We start from the raw sequence: 12940 nt of genomic DNA, 5'->3' as shown, positions 1-12940 counted from the left end.
CCTTCTTGGCAAAGTTCTTTCCACCTCAAAAATTGAGTAAGCTTAGAGTGGAAGTCCAAACCTTCAGACAGAAGGATGGTGAATCCCTCTATGAAGCTTGGGAAAGATACAAACAATTGATCAGAAAATGTCCTTCTGACATGCTTTCTAAATGGAGCATCATAGGTATTTTCTGTGATGGTCTCTTTGAACTATCCAAGATGTCTTTGGATAGCTCTGCTGGAGGATCTCTTCATTTGAAGAAGACGCCTACAGAAGCTCAAGAGCTGATTGAAATGGTTGCAAATAACCAATTCATGTACACTTCTGAAAGGAATCCTGTGAACAATGGGACTAATCAGAAGAAAGGAGTTCTTGAGATTGATACTCTGAATGCCATTCTGGCTCAGAACAAGATATTGACTCAACAAGTCAATTTGATTTCTCAAAGTCTGTCTGGAATGCAAAATACACCAAGCAGTACTAAGGATGCTTCATCTGAAGAAGAAGCCTATGATCCTGAGAACCCTTCAATGGAAGAGGTGAATTACCTAGGAGAACCCTATGGAAACACCTATAATTCTTCATGGAGAAATCACCCAAATTTCTCATGGAAGGATCAACAGAGACCTCAACAAGGTTTCAACAACAATAATGGTGGAAGAAACAGGTTTAGCAATGGCAAGCCTTTTCCATCATCTTCTCAGCAACAGACAGAGAATTCTAAGCAGAACCACTCTGACCTAGCAACCATGGTCTCTGATCTAATCAAAACCACTCAAAGTTTCATGACTGAAACAAGGTCCTCCATTAGGAATTTGGAGGCACAAGTGGGACAGCTGAGCAAGAAAGTTACTGAACTCCCTCCTAGTACTCTCCCAAGCAATACAGAAGAAAATCCAAAAGGAGAGTGCAAGGCTATCAACATGGCCGAATTTGGAGAGGAAGGAGAGGAAGTGAACGCCACTGAGGAAGACCTCAATGGGCGTGCACTGACCTCCACTGAGTTCCCCAATGAGGAACCATGGGAATCTGAGGCTCAAAATGAGACCATAGAGATTCCATTGGACTTACTTCTGCCTTTCATGAGCTCTGATGAGTATTCTTCCTCTGAAGAGGATGAGTATGTCACTGAAGAGCAAGTTGCTAAATACCTTGGAGCAATCATGAAGCTAAATGACAAGTTATTTGGAAATGAGACTTGGGAGAATGAACCTCCTTTGCCCACCAAAGAACTGGATGACTTGTCTAGGCAGAAATTACCTCAAAAGAGACAAGATCCTGGGAAGTTTTCAATACCTTGTACCATAGGCACCATGACCTTCAAGAAGGCTCTGTGTGACTTAGGGTCAAGTGTAAACCTCATGCCTCTCTCTATAATGGAGAAGCTAGGGATCTTTGAGGTGCAAGCTGCAAGAATCTCATTAGAGATGGCAGACAACTCAAGAAAACAAGCTCATGGACTTGTAGAGGATGTTTTGGTGAAGATGAAACCATTACATCCCTGCTGATTTCATAGTCCTAGAGACTGGGAAGTGCATGGATGAAACCATCATCCTTGGCAGACCCTTCCTAGCCACAGCAAAGGCTGTGATTGATGTTGATAGAGGCGAATTGATCATTCAAGTGAATGAAGAATCCTTTGTGTTTAAGGCTCAAGGAGATCCCTCTGTCACCATGGAGAGGAAGCATGAAGAGCTTCTCTCAAATCAGAGTCAAACAGAGCCCCCACAGTCAAACTCTAAGTTTGGTGTTGGGAGGCCACAACCAAACTCTAAGTTTGGTGTTGAACCCCCACATTCAAACTCTAAGTTTGGTGTTGGGAGGTTCCAACATCGCTCTGAGAAAATGTAAGGCTCCATGAGAGCCATCTGTCAAGCTACTGACATTAAAGAAGCGCTTGTTGGGAGGCAACCCAATTTTATATTTTACATATTTTCCTTTGTTATTTTATTTTATTTTGTAGGTTGATGATCATGAGAAGTCACAAAATCAATTGAAAAAGCAAAAACAGAATGAAAAACAGGAAGAAAAACAGCACACCCTGGAGGAAGAACTTACTGGCGTTTAAACGCCAGTAAGGCTAGCAGGTGGGCGTTTAACGCCCAGTCTGGCACCATTCTGGGCGTTTAACGCCAGAAAGGGGCACCAGACTGGCATTAAACGCCAGAAAAGGGCAAGAACCTGGCGTTAAACGCCAGAAATGGGCACCAGCCCGGCGTTTAACGCCAGAATTGGCTCAAAACGTAATTTTGCATGCCATTTGGTGCAGGGATGACTTTTCCTTGACACCACAGGATCTGTGGACCCCACAGGATCCCCACCAACCCCACCACCCTCTCTCTTCTTTACCCATTCACCAATCACCTCAACACCTCTTCCCCAAAAACCCTTCACCTATCAATTTCCACTTTCTCTTCACCATTCACATCCATCCTTCATAAAACCCCATCTACCTCACCATTCAAAATTCAAACCACTTTCCCACCCAAACCCACCCATAAAGGCCGAACCACAAAGCTACCTCCATCTCCTCCATTTCTTCTTCGTCTACTCTCTTCTTTCTTCTTTTGCTCGAGGACGAGCAATCCTTTTAAGTTTGGTGTGGTAAAAGCATTGCTTTTTGTTTTTCCATAACCATTTATGGCATCCAAGGCCGGAGAAACCTCTAGAAAGAGGAAAGGGAAGGCAAAGGCCTCCTCCTCCGAGTCATGGGAGATGGAGAGATTCATCTCAAGGGTGCATCAAAGACCACTTCTATGAAGTTGTGGCCATGAAGAAGGGTCAACTTTGATCAAAGGTTGGACCAAGTCCTCATAGACATTTATGAAGAGGGCGTTCAATGAAAGAGAGATTCAAGAGGGAAGCCGGTTCAACTGAGAAGGCATGACCTCAAGCCCATCACTAAGAAAAGGATGGAGCAAACAAGAGATCCCACTCATCATGAAATCCCTGAGATACCTCAAGGGATGCACTTTCCTCCATAAAACTATTGGGAGCAAATCAACACCTCCCTAGGAGAACTGAGTTCCAACATGGGACAACTAAGGGTGGAGCACCAAGAACACTCCATTCTCCTCCATGAAATTAGAGAAGATCAAAGAATCATGAGAGAGGAGCAACAAAGACAAGGAAGAAACATTGAGGAGCTCAAGCACTCCATAAGACCTTCAAGAGGAAGAACACGCCGCCATCACTAAGGTGGACCCGTTCTTTAATCTCCTTGTTCTTTATTCTTCTGTTTTTCGAAAATTTATGCTTATGTTTATCCATGTTTGTGTCTTATGATCATTAGTGTCTTAGTGTCTATGCCTTAAAGTTATGAATGTCCTATGAATCCATCACCTTTCTTAAATGAAAAAACTGTTTTTAATCACAAAAGAACAAGAAGTATAGGATTTCGAATTCATCTTTAAAACTAGCTTAATTAGTTTGATGTGGTGGCAATATTTTTTGTTTTCTGAATGTATGCTTGAACAGTGCATATGTCTTTTGAATTTGTGGTTCATGAATGTTGGCTCTTGAAAGAATGATGAAAAAGGAGACATGTTACTGAGGATCTGAAAAATCATAAAAATGATTCTTGAAGCAAGAAAAAGCAGTGAATACAAAAAAAAAAGAAAGAGAAAGACAAAAAAAAAAAGAGAGAGAGAAAGAAAAAGAAAAGAAAAAGAAAGAAATAAAGTTGTGATCCAAGGCAAAAAGAGTGTGCTTAAGAACCCTGGACACCTCTAATTGGGGACTTTAGCAAAGCTGAGTCACAATCTGAAAAGGTTCACCCAATTATGTGTCTGTGGCATGTATGTATCCGGTGGTAATACTGGAAGACAGAGTGCTTTGGGCCACGGCCAAGACTCATAAAGTAGCTGTGTTCGAGAATCATCATACTTAACTAGGAGAATCAATAACACTATCTGGATTCTGAGTTCCTAAAGAAGCCAATCATTCTGAATTTCAAAGGATAAAGTGAGATGCCAAAACTGTTCGGAGGCAAAAAGCTACTAGTCCCGCTCATCTAATTTGGAGCTAAGTTTCACTGATAATTTGGAGTCTATAGTATATTCTCTTCTTTTTATCTTATTTGATTTTCAGTTGCTTGGGGACAAGCAACAATTTAAGTTGGTGTTGTGATGAGCGGATAATTTGTACGCTTTTTGGCATTGTTTTAGTATGTTTTAGTATAATCTAGTTAGTTTTTAGTATATTTTTATTAGTTTTTAATTAAAATTCACTTTTCTGGACTTTACTATGAGTTTGTGTGTTTTTCTGTGATTTCAGGTATTTTCTGGCTGAAATTGAGGACCTGAGCAAAATCTGATCCAGAGACTGAAAAGGACTGCAGATGCTGTTGGATTCTGACCTCCCTGCAATCGAAGTGGATTTTCGGGAGCTACAGAAGCCCAATTGGCGCGCTCTCAACGGCGTTGGAAAGTAGACATCCTGGGCTTTCCAGCAATATATGATAGTCCATACTTGCCCAAGATTTGATGGCCCATGGCCCAAACCGGGTTCAAAGTCACCCTCTGAAATCCCAGCGTTAAACGCCGGAACTGGCACCAAAATGGGAGTTAAACGCCCAAACTGGCATAAAAGCTGGCGTTTAACTCCAAGAAGAGTCTCTACACGAAAATGCTTCATTGCTCAGCCCAAGCACACACCAAGTGGGCCCGGAAGTGGATTTTTATGTCATTACTCATCTTTGTAAACCTTAGGCTACTAGTTTTCTATAAGTAGGACCTTTGCTTTGTATTTTCATCTTTGGACATCTAGTTCTTAGATCATTGAGGATGCCTCACGGCCATGCCTAGACCTTGTCTTATGTATTTTCAACGGTGGAGTTTCTACACACCATAGATTAAGGTGTGGAGCTCTGCTGTACCTCGAGTGTTAATGCAATTACTATTGTTCTTCCATTCAATTCCGCTTGTTCTTTGTCCAAGATATTCATTCGCACTCAAGAACTTGATGAATGTGATGATTATGTGACGCTCATCATCATTCTCACTCATGAACAAAGTGACTGACAACCACTCTTGTTCTACAAGCAAACGAGGCTCTAGTGTTTATCTCTTGGATTCCTGATACACGATGCATGGTTGATCGCCTGACAACCGAGTGCTCGCCTGACAAACGACCAGCCATTCCGTGAGATCAGAGTCTTCGTGGTATAGGCAAGAACTGATGGCGGCATTCAAGAGAATCCGGAAGGTCTAACCTTGTCGTGGTATTCTGAGTAGGATTCAATGATTGAATGACTGTGACTTGCTTCAAACTCCTAGCAGGCGGGGCGTTAGTGACAGACGCAAAAGAATCACTGGATTCTATTCCGGCCTGACCGAGAACCGATAGATGATTAGCCTATGCTGTGACAGAGCATAGGAACGTTTTTCACTGAGAGGATGGGAGGTAGCCACTGACAACGGTGAAACCCTTGCATAAGCTTGCCATGGAAAGGAGTAAGAAGGATTGAATGAAGACAGTAGGAAAGCAGAGAGACGGAAGGGAAGGCATCTTCATACTTATCTGAAGTCCTACCAATGAATTACATAAGTACCTATCTTTATCTTTATGCTTTATTCGTATATCACTATACCCATTTGAGTCTGCCTGACTAAGATTACAAGGTGACCATAGCTTGCTTATACCAACAATCTCCGTGGGATCGACCCTTACTCGCGTAAGGTTATTACTTGGACGACCAGTGCACTTGCTGGTTAGTTGTGCAAAGTTGTGTTTATGCCATGGTATTGAGCACCAAGTTCTTGGGGCCATTACTAAGGATTATTTGAGTTGCGAAAAGTAGTGATCACAATTTCGCACACCATGTTCCCAGAGTACTAATCAGTGATGGGGGCACTCATTTCTGCAATAGACAGCTATACTCTGCTATGGTTAGATATGGAATCAGCCATAAAGTGGCAACTCCGTATCATCCACAGACAAATGGGCAAGCTGAAGTCTCTAACAGAGAGCTAAAAAGAATCCTAGAACGGACGGTGATAGCCCGAAGAAAGGATTGGGCAAAGAGTTTGGATGATGCTCTATGGGCATACAGAACAGCATTCAAGACTCCTATAGGAACCTCTCCATACCAACTGGTGTATGGGAAGGCATGTCATCTGCCCGTAGAACTGGAGCATAAAGCCTACTGGGCAACCAGATTCCTAAACATGGATGCTCAGTTAGCTGGTGAAAAAAGATTGCTCCAGTTAAATGAGCTAGAGGAGTTCAGACTCAATGCCTTTGAAAATGCAAAAATTTATAAGGAAAAAGCAAAGAAATGGCATGACAAGAAGTTGTCAACCAGAGTCTTTGAGCCAGGACAAAAAGTTCTCTTCAACTCTAGGCTCAAATTGTTTCCAGGAAAACTCAAATCCCGGGGAGGGGTCCGTATGTGATTACAGAAGTGTCACCATATGGATAGTTGAGCTTCAGGATATTGATTCTGACAAAAAATTCATTGTTAATGGACAGAGAATCAAGCATTATCTTGAAAGCAATTTTGAGCAGGAACGCTCAAACTGAGACTTGAGTGATCCTCAGTAAAGGTCCAGCTAAAGACAGTAAAGAAGCGCTTGCTGGGAGGCAACCCAGTCATTAGGAGGTTATATGATTTGTTTTTACAAGGCAAGTATCAAAAATGAAGGAATCACAGAGTTACAGAAGGATTCAGCTCAAAAAGTAGAGAAAAGAGCTTACTGGCGAAAAAACGCCAATAAGGGGCATTTTGGGCGTAAACGCCAGAATGGGCACCATTCTGGGCGTTTAACGCCATAATGGTGCCATTTTGGGTGTTAAACGCCAGAATGGGCACCATTCTGGGCGTTTAACGCCAGGTGTGCAGCATCCTGGGCATTAGAAAAACGCCCAGTGATAAAGGAATTCTGGCGTTTAACGCCAGCCAGGGCACCTGACTGGGCGTTAAACGCCCAAAGGGCAACAAATGGGCGTTAAACGCCAGAATGGGTGCCATTCTGGGCGTTTAACGCCCAGAAAGGTGGGGGGATCACAATTTTGTTTTCAAACCAATTTTTTCAAATTCCTTTTCTACCCATACTTTTCTACAAAATCACACTTCAACCATCTCATTCACTTTCAAATCTTCAAAATCAAAACCATTCTTCAAATCTATTTCAAATCAATTCCAAATATTGTTCAAAAACTCACCTTTCTCTCAAAATTTTTCCATATCTTTTCAAATCTCTTTTCAAACTTTTCTTTTTTTTGAAATCTCTCCTCCCCACCTTATAAATACACGTTTGGACCCCTAATTACCCACACCATTCGAATTTGCTTCTCCTCTCTCTCTTCCTTCCTTTCTTTTGCTTGAGGACAAGCAAACCTCTAAGTTTGGTGTGCTTTTTCGTGATCACTAAGCCAAGATTCATCAAGATCATGGCTTCTAAGGGAAAACAAACCAATTTAAGAGGAAAGAAAGAGAATAATCCAAAGAATCTTTGGAACCAAGAGAAGTTCTTAACCAAAGAACATGGAGACCATTATCACAAGATAATGGGTCTGAGGTCAGTGATCCCGGAAGTGAAATTTGATCTGAAAGAAGATGAATATCCGGGGATCCAAGAGCAAATTCGAAACAGAGGATGGGAAGTTCTAACCAATCCAGAGATAAAGGTTGGAAGGAACATGGTTCAGGAATTCTACTCAAATCTGTGGTTAACAGATAAGTAGAGAATGACTGGAACGGCTTACCATACCTACAGAACTATGGTCAGAGGGAAAGTTATGTACTTCCATCTGGACAAAATAAGAGAAATCTTCAAATTGTCTCAACTGCAAGATGATCCTGACTCCTTTAATAGGAGGATGGTGAGAGCAGATAAAGGGTTGGATCAAGTTCTAGAGGACATATGCCTCCCTGGAACTAAGTGGATAACCAATTCAAAGGGTGTCCCAAACCAACTCAAGAGGGGAGACCTCAAACCAATTGCAAGAGGTTGGCTAGACTTTATTGGGCGTTCCATACTGCCCATTAGCAACCGTTCTGAGGTCACTATCAAGAGAGCAGTGATGATTCATTGCATTATGCTTGGAAAAGAAGTGGAGGTTCATCATGTGATTGCTTGTGAGATCTACACAATTGCAAATAAGAATTCCACTGTAACCAAATTAGCTTACCCAAGCTTGATCTCCTTGCTCTGTAAAGAGGCTAAAGTAAAGATGGGAGCAAATGAATTCATACCCATTGAACATCCAATCACCAAGAAGTCAATGGAGGGAGCAAGAGAAGCAGGGGCGTGAACTCCAAGAGATGAAACGCCAAAAGCTCTCATCTCAAGCTGAGGGAGCATCCACTTCTCAAAATCAAGGTTGTTGAGTCCTAACTCTGTGAAAACCTCTATCATTAGGAGCCTATTTTTGCGTTTTTTTTTTTTTTCTATTTTATTTATTTTTTTTGTCTCATCTTATATCTATTTTGAGTCTTGTTCTTAATTCATAATTAATAAAATTTAAAACAAGAAAAAGCAGTAAAATATATATATATATATATATATATATAAAATAAAATAAAGTTGTGAACCAAGGCAAAAAGAGTGTGCTTAAGAACCCTGGACACCTCTAATTGGGGACTCTAGCAAAGCTGAGTCATAATCTAAAAAGGTTCACCCAATTATGTGTCTGTGCATGTATGTATCCGGTGGTAATACTGGAAGACAGAGTGCTTTGGGCCACAGCCAGACTCATACACTAGCTATGTTCAAGAATCCTATTTTAACTAGGAGAATCAATAACATTATCTGAGTTCTGAGTTCTTATAGATGCCAATCATTCTGAACTTCAAAGTAGAGTGAGATGCCAAACTGTTCGGAAGCAAAAGCTACTGGTCCCGCTCATCTATTGGAACTATGTTTCTTTTATTTGGAGTCTATAGTATATTCTCTTCTTTTATTCTATTTTGATTTTCAGTTGCTTGGGGACAAGCAACAATTTAAGTTTGGTGTTGTGATGACGGATAATTTACGCTTTTTGGCATTGTTTTAGTATGTTTTTAGTATGATTTAGTTAGTTTTTAGTATATTTTCATTAGTTTTTAGTTAAATTCACTTTTCTGGACTTTACTATGAGTTTGTGTGTTTTTCGGTGATTTCAGGTATTTTCTGACTGAAATTGAGGGTCCTGAGCAACAATCTGATTCAGAGACTGAAAAGGACTGCAGATGCTGTTGGATTCTGACCTCCCCTGCACTCGAAGTGGATTTTCTGGAGCTACAGAAGCCCAATTGGCGCGCTCTACGGCATTGGTAGACATCCTGGGCTTTCCAGCAATGTATAATAGTCCACTTTTCCCAAGATTTGATGGCCCAAACCGGCGTGGCAATTCAGCCTCAAATTTCCAGCGTTTAACGCTGGAACTGGCATAAAACTTGGAGTTAAACGCCCAAAACTGGCATGAAAGCTGCGTTTAACTCCAAAAGGTCTCTACACATGAAAGCTTCAATGCTCAGCCCAAGCACACACCAAGTGGGCCCGGAAGTGGATTTTTCTGTATTTACTCATTTCTGTAAACCTTAGTTACTAGTTCACTATTAATAGGATCTTTTGACATTGTATCTGTACCTCATGACACTTTACACGTTTCTTTGTGTACTTCTTACGGCATGAGTCTCTAAACCCCATGGTTGGGGGTGAGGAGCTCTGCTGTGTCTTGATGGATTAATGCAATTACTACTGTTCTTATTCAATCATGCTTGCTTCCATTCTAAGATATCACTTGTTCTTACCCGGATGAATGTGATGATCCGTGACTCATCATATTCTCACTATGACGTGTGCCTGACAACCACCTCCGTTCTGCCTTAGATTGAGTAGATATCTCTTGGATTCCTTAATCAGAATCTTCGGTATAAGCTAGAACTGATGGCGGCATTCAAGAGAATCCGGAAGGTCTAACCTTGTCTGTGGTATTCTGAGTAGGATTCAATGATTGAATGACTGTGACGTGCTTCAAACTCCTAGCAGGCGGGGCGTTAGTGACAGACGCAAAAGAATCAATGGATTCTATTCCGCCTGACCGAGAACCGACAGATGATTAGCCATGCTGTGACAGAGCATAGGACGTTTTCACTGAGAGGATGGGAGGTAGCCACTGACAACGGTGAAACCCTACATACAGCTTTCCATGGAAGGAGCTTCGCGTGTTTGATGAAGAAAGATAGTAGGAAAGCAGAGATTCAGAAGATGGAGCATCTCCAAAACCTCAACCTATTCTCCATTACTGCAAAACAAGTAACCATTTCATGCTCTTTTGCTTTTTACAATCAATCCTGATAATTTCTGATATCCTGACTAAGATTTACAAGATAACCATAGCTTGCTTCAAGCCGACAATCTCCGTGGGATCGACCCTTGCTCACGCAAGGTATTACTTGGACGACCCAGTGCACTTGCTGGTTAGTTGTGCGGGATTGCAAAAGTGTGATTGCAATTTCGTGCACCATTGTGAATGCTTTTTCACATTCATTAGTCCATTGGAAAGCCTTTTTCTTTTTTAAAGTTTGGAAGAAACATAAAGACTTAGAAGCTAGGCAAGGTAAGAATCTAGAAAGTGCAGTAAGTTTCCCTGTCAGCCGTTGGACTTCTTTGATAGTTTGAGGGCTTGTCATATCCAAGACAGCTCGGCACTTTTCTGGATTCGCTTCAATACCTTGACTAGTGACCATAAAGCCGAGGAATTTGCCACTTTGACGCCAAATGCGCACCTTTCGGGGCTTAGCCGCATGTTGTATTTTCTAATTTGGCCGAAGATTTCTACGAGGTCATCTAGGTGGTTGTTGCCGATCTTCATTTTGGCGATCATGTTGTCGACATAGAATTCAATGTTCCTGTCAATCTGTTGGGCAAATACTTTGTCCATTAGGCGTTGATATGTTGCACCTGCATTCTTAAGGCCAAACGGCATGACTTTATAATAGTAATTTCCATATTCAGTAATAAAAGCTGTCTTATTTTGATCGGATGGATACATTTGGATCTGGTTATAGCCAGAGTATGCATCCATAAAGCTAAGTTTTTCATAACCAGGGTCATTATCAACTAAGCAATCAATAGATGGTATGGGATATGAGTCTTTTGGGCATACTTTGTTGAGATCAGTGAAATCAACACACATGCGCCATTTAATGTTATGTTTTTTCACCATGACGACATTCGCTAACCATGTAGTGAACCTGATTTCCTGAATGAAGCCAGCATTGATGAGCTTCTTGGTTTCCTCCAGAGATGCTTGCTTTCGGTCGTGGCCGAGGTTTTGTTTTATCTGTGAAACAGGTCGGATAGACGAATCTAGTGCTAGCTTGTGGGATATGATGGACGGGTCAATGCCTGGCATGTCGACTGGGGTCCAAGCAAACAAGTCAGCGTTTTGTTGTAGAAATGCGCCAGGTGCACGCACATGTGAAGGAGTTTATGCGTAGGGCATAGTGCTGGCTCAGTGCTCACCTAACTCTCTGGAATTTTGTACCAGAGGCTGCATCCGCATATGGGCACGCAGGCGTACGGTGTGCAGGCGCGCCCCTGGCCCCCCACCCCCACCCCCTTTCTTTTGACATGGACATGAAAAATGCACATTTATCACAAATTCTGTAGGTAGCTAGCCAAAGAGGCTAAAAACACCCAAAACTCCATGTAAAACCTAAAAATAGGGTGTTTTCTACCATACCATCAACCTATCCATTTAGAATTAGTGCAAATTCTCATGAACAATTTATCCAAGGTAACTTCAATTAAATCTAACTAAACAATTCAATAGCTAAGCAATCACAAATCAATAGAGAGTTCAAGGATTATGTACAAAAGGGTCAAAAGGATAGATCTCACCATGGTGGGGTGTCTCCCACCTAGCACTTTTGTTTAATGTCCTTAAGTTAGACCTTCACTAGCTCAATTTGCTTTGCCAAGAGGAGGATCTTCCAAGAGGAATACCTCAATCTCCTTGTTGCTCTTCATTTTCTCACCATGATATAACTTGAGACGGTGCCCATTAACCTTGAAGATATCCGAACTTGAGGGATGGTGCAAGTGGTTGACCCCATAGGGTTCCTCTTTCTCTACTTGATATGGCCTTTCCCATCTTGATCTTAGTTTTCCGGACAATAATCTCAATCTTGAGTTGTAAAGGAGGACTAGATCGTCGGCTTTAAACTCTCTCCTTCTAATGTTCTTGTCATGCACGGCTTTCATTTTCTCCTTGTAAAGTCAAGAGTTCTCATAGGCTTCTAGTCTCAAACACTCTAATTCCGCCAATTGAAGCTTTCTCTCAATTCGGGCCCCACCCAAACTTGGATTGCACTCTTTGACGGCCCAATATGCTCTATACTCCACTTCTACCGATAAGTGGCAAGCTTTGCCATATACCAACCGAAAGGAGCTCATACCAATCGGCGTCTTGTATGCCGTTCGGTAGGCCCAAAGTGCATCGGTAAGCTTGGCACTCCAATCCTTTCTATTAGACTTCACAATCCTTTCCAATACACGCTTGATCTTTCGGTTGAAAACTTCGGCTTGGCCATTTGTTTGTGGGTGATAGGTCGTGGCTACTTTATGTATGATGCCGTATTTCTTCATTAGTCCCTCCATTCTTTTGTTTAAAAAATGTGAACCATGGTCACTCATGATTGCTCGTGGTGACCTAAAGTGACAAATTATGTTGTTTCTCACAAAAGAAAGGACAACATTAGCATCGTTTGTACGGGTGGGTATCGCTTCCACCCATTTGGACACATAATCAACGGCAAGTAGAATGTAGAGAAAACCATTAGAATTTGGGAATGGCCCCATGAAATCAATACCCATAGGCTATGACATATGGATTCATACCCTCGCGTTGAGCTAACGCGGCTCCCACTACATAGTTTGAAGCATTACACATTATTTCAAATGGCCGACTCCAATCCAGCCCTCTCACGATGGGAGCTTGGGTCAATGCTACCTTGAACTTGTCAAAA

The 12940-nt window shown here is 41.8% G+C and overlaps 1 non-coding gene and 1 pseudogene across 1 annotated transcript; both read right to left on the bottom strand.

Moving 5' to 3' along the window:
• LOC130949535 (guanosine deaminase-like) overlaps positions 1-12940 on the bottom strand; it is an 82257-nt pseudogene that overhangs the window by 15482 nt on the left and 53835 nt on the right.
• LOC130952997 (small nucleolar RNA R71) lies at positions 39-146 on the bottom strand. Its single transcript, XR_009075171.1, has one exon. It is a non-coding gene; the product is annotated as a small nucleolar RNA R71 (small nucleolar RNA).

This window comes from Arachis stenosperma, chromosome 9 (assembly GCF_014773155.1).
Source record: "Arachis stenosperma cultivar V10309 chromosome 9, arast.V10309.gnm1.PFL2, whole genome shotgun sequence".
In the NCBI taxonomy this organism is placed as follows: domain Eukaryota; kingdom Viridiplantae; phylum Streptophyta; class Magnoliopsida; order Fabales; family Fabaceae; genus Arachis; species Arachis stenosperma.
Note: the sequence above shows the minus strand (reverse complement) of the source record. Positions and strands in the feature narration are given on the sequence as shown.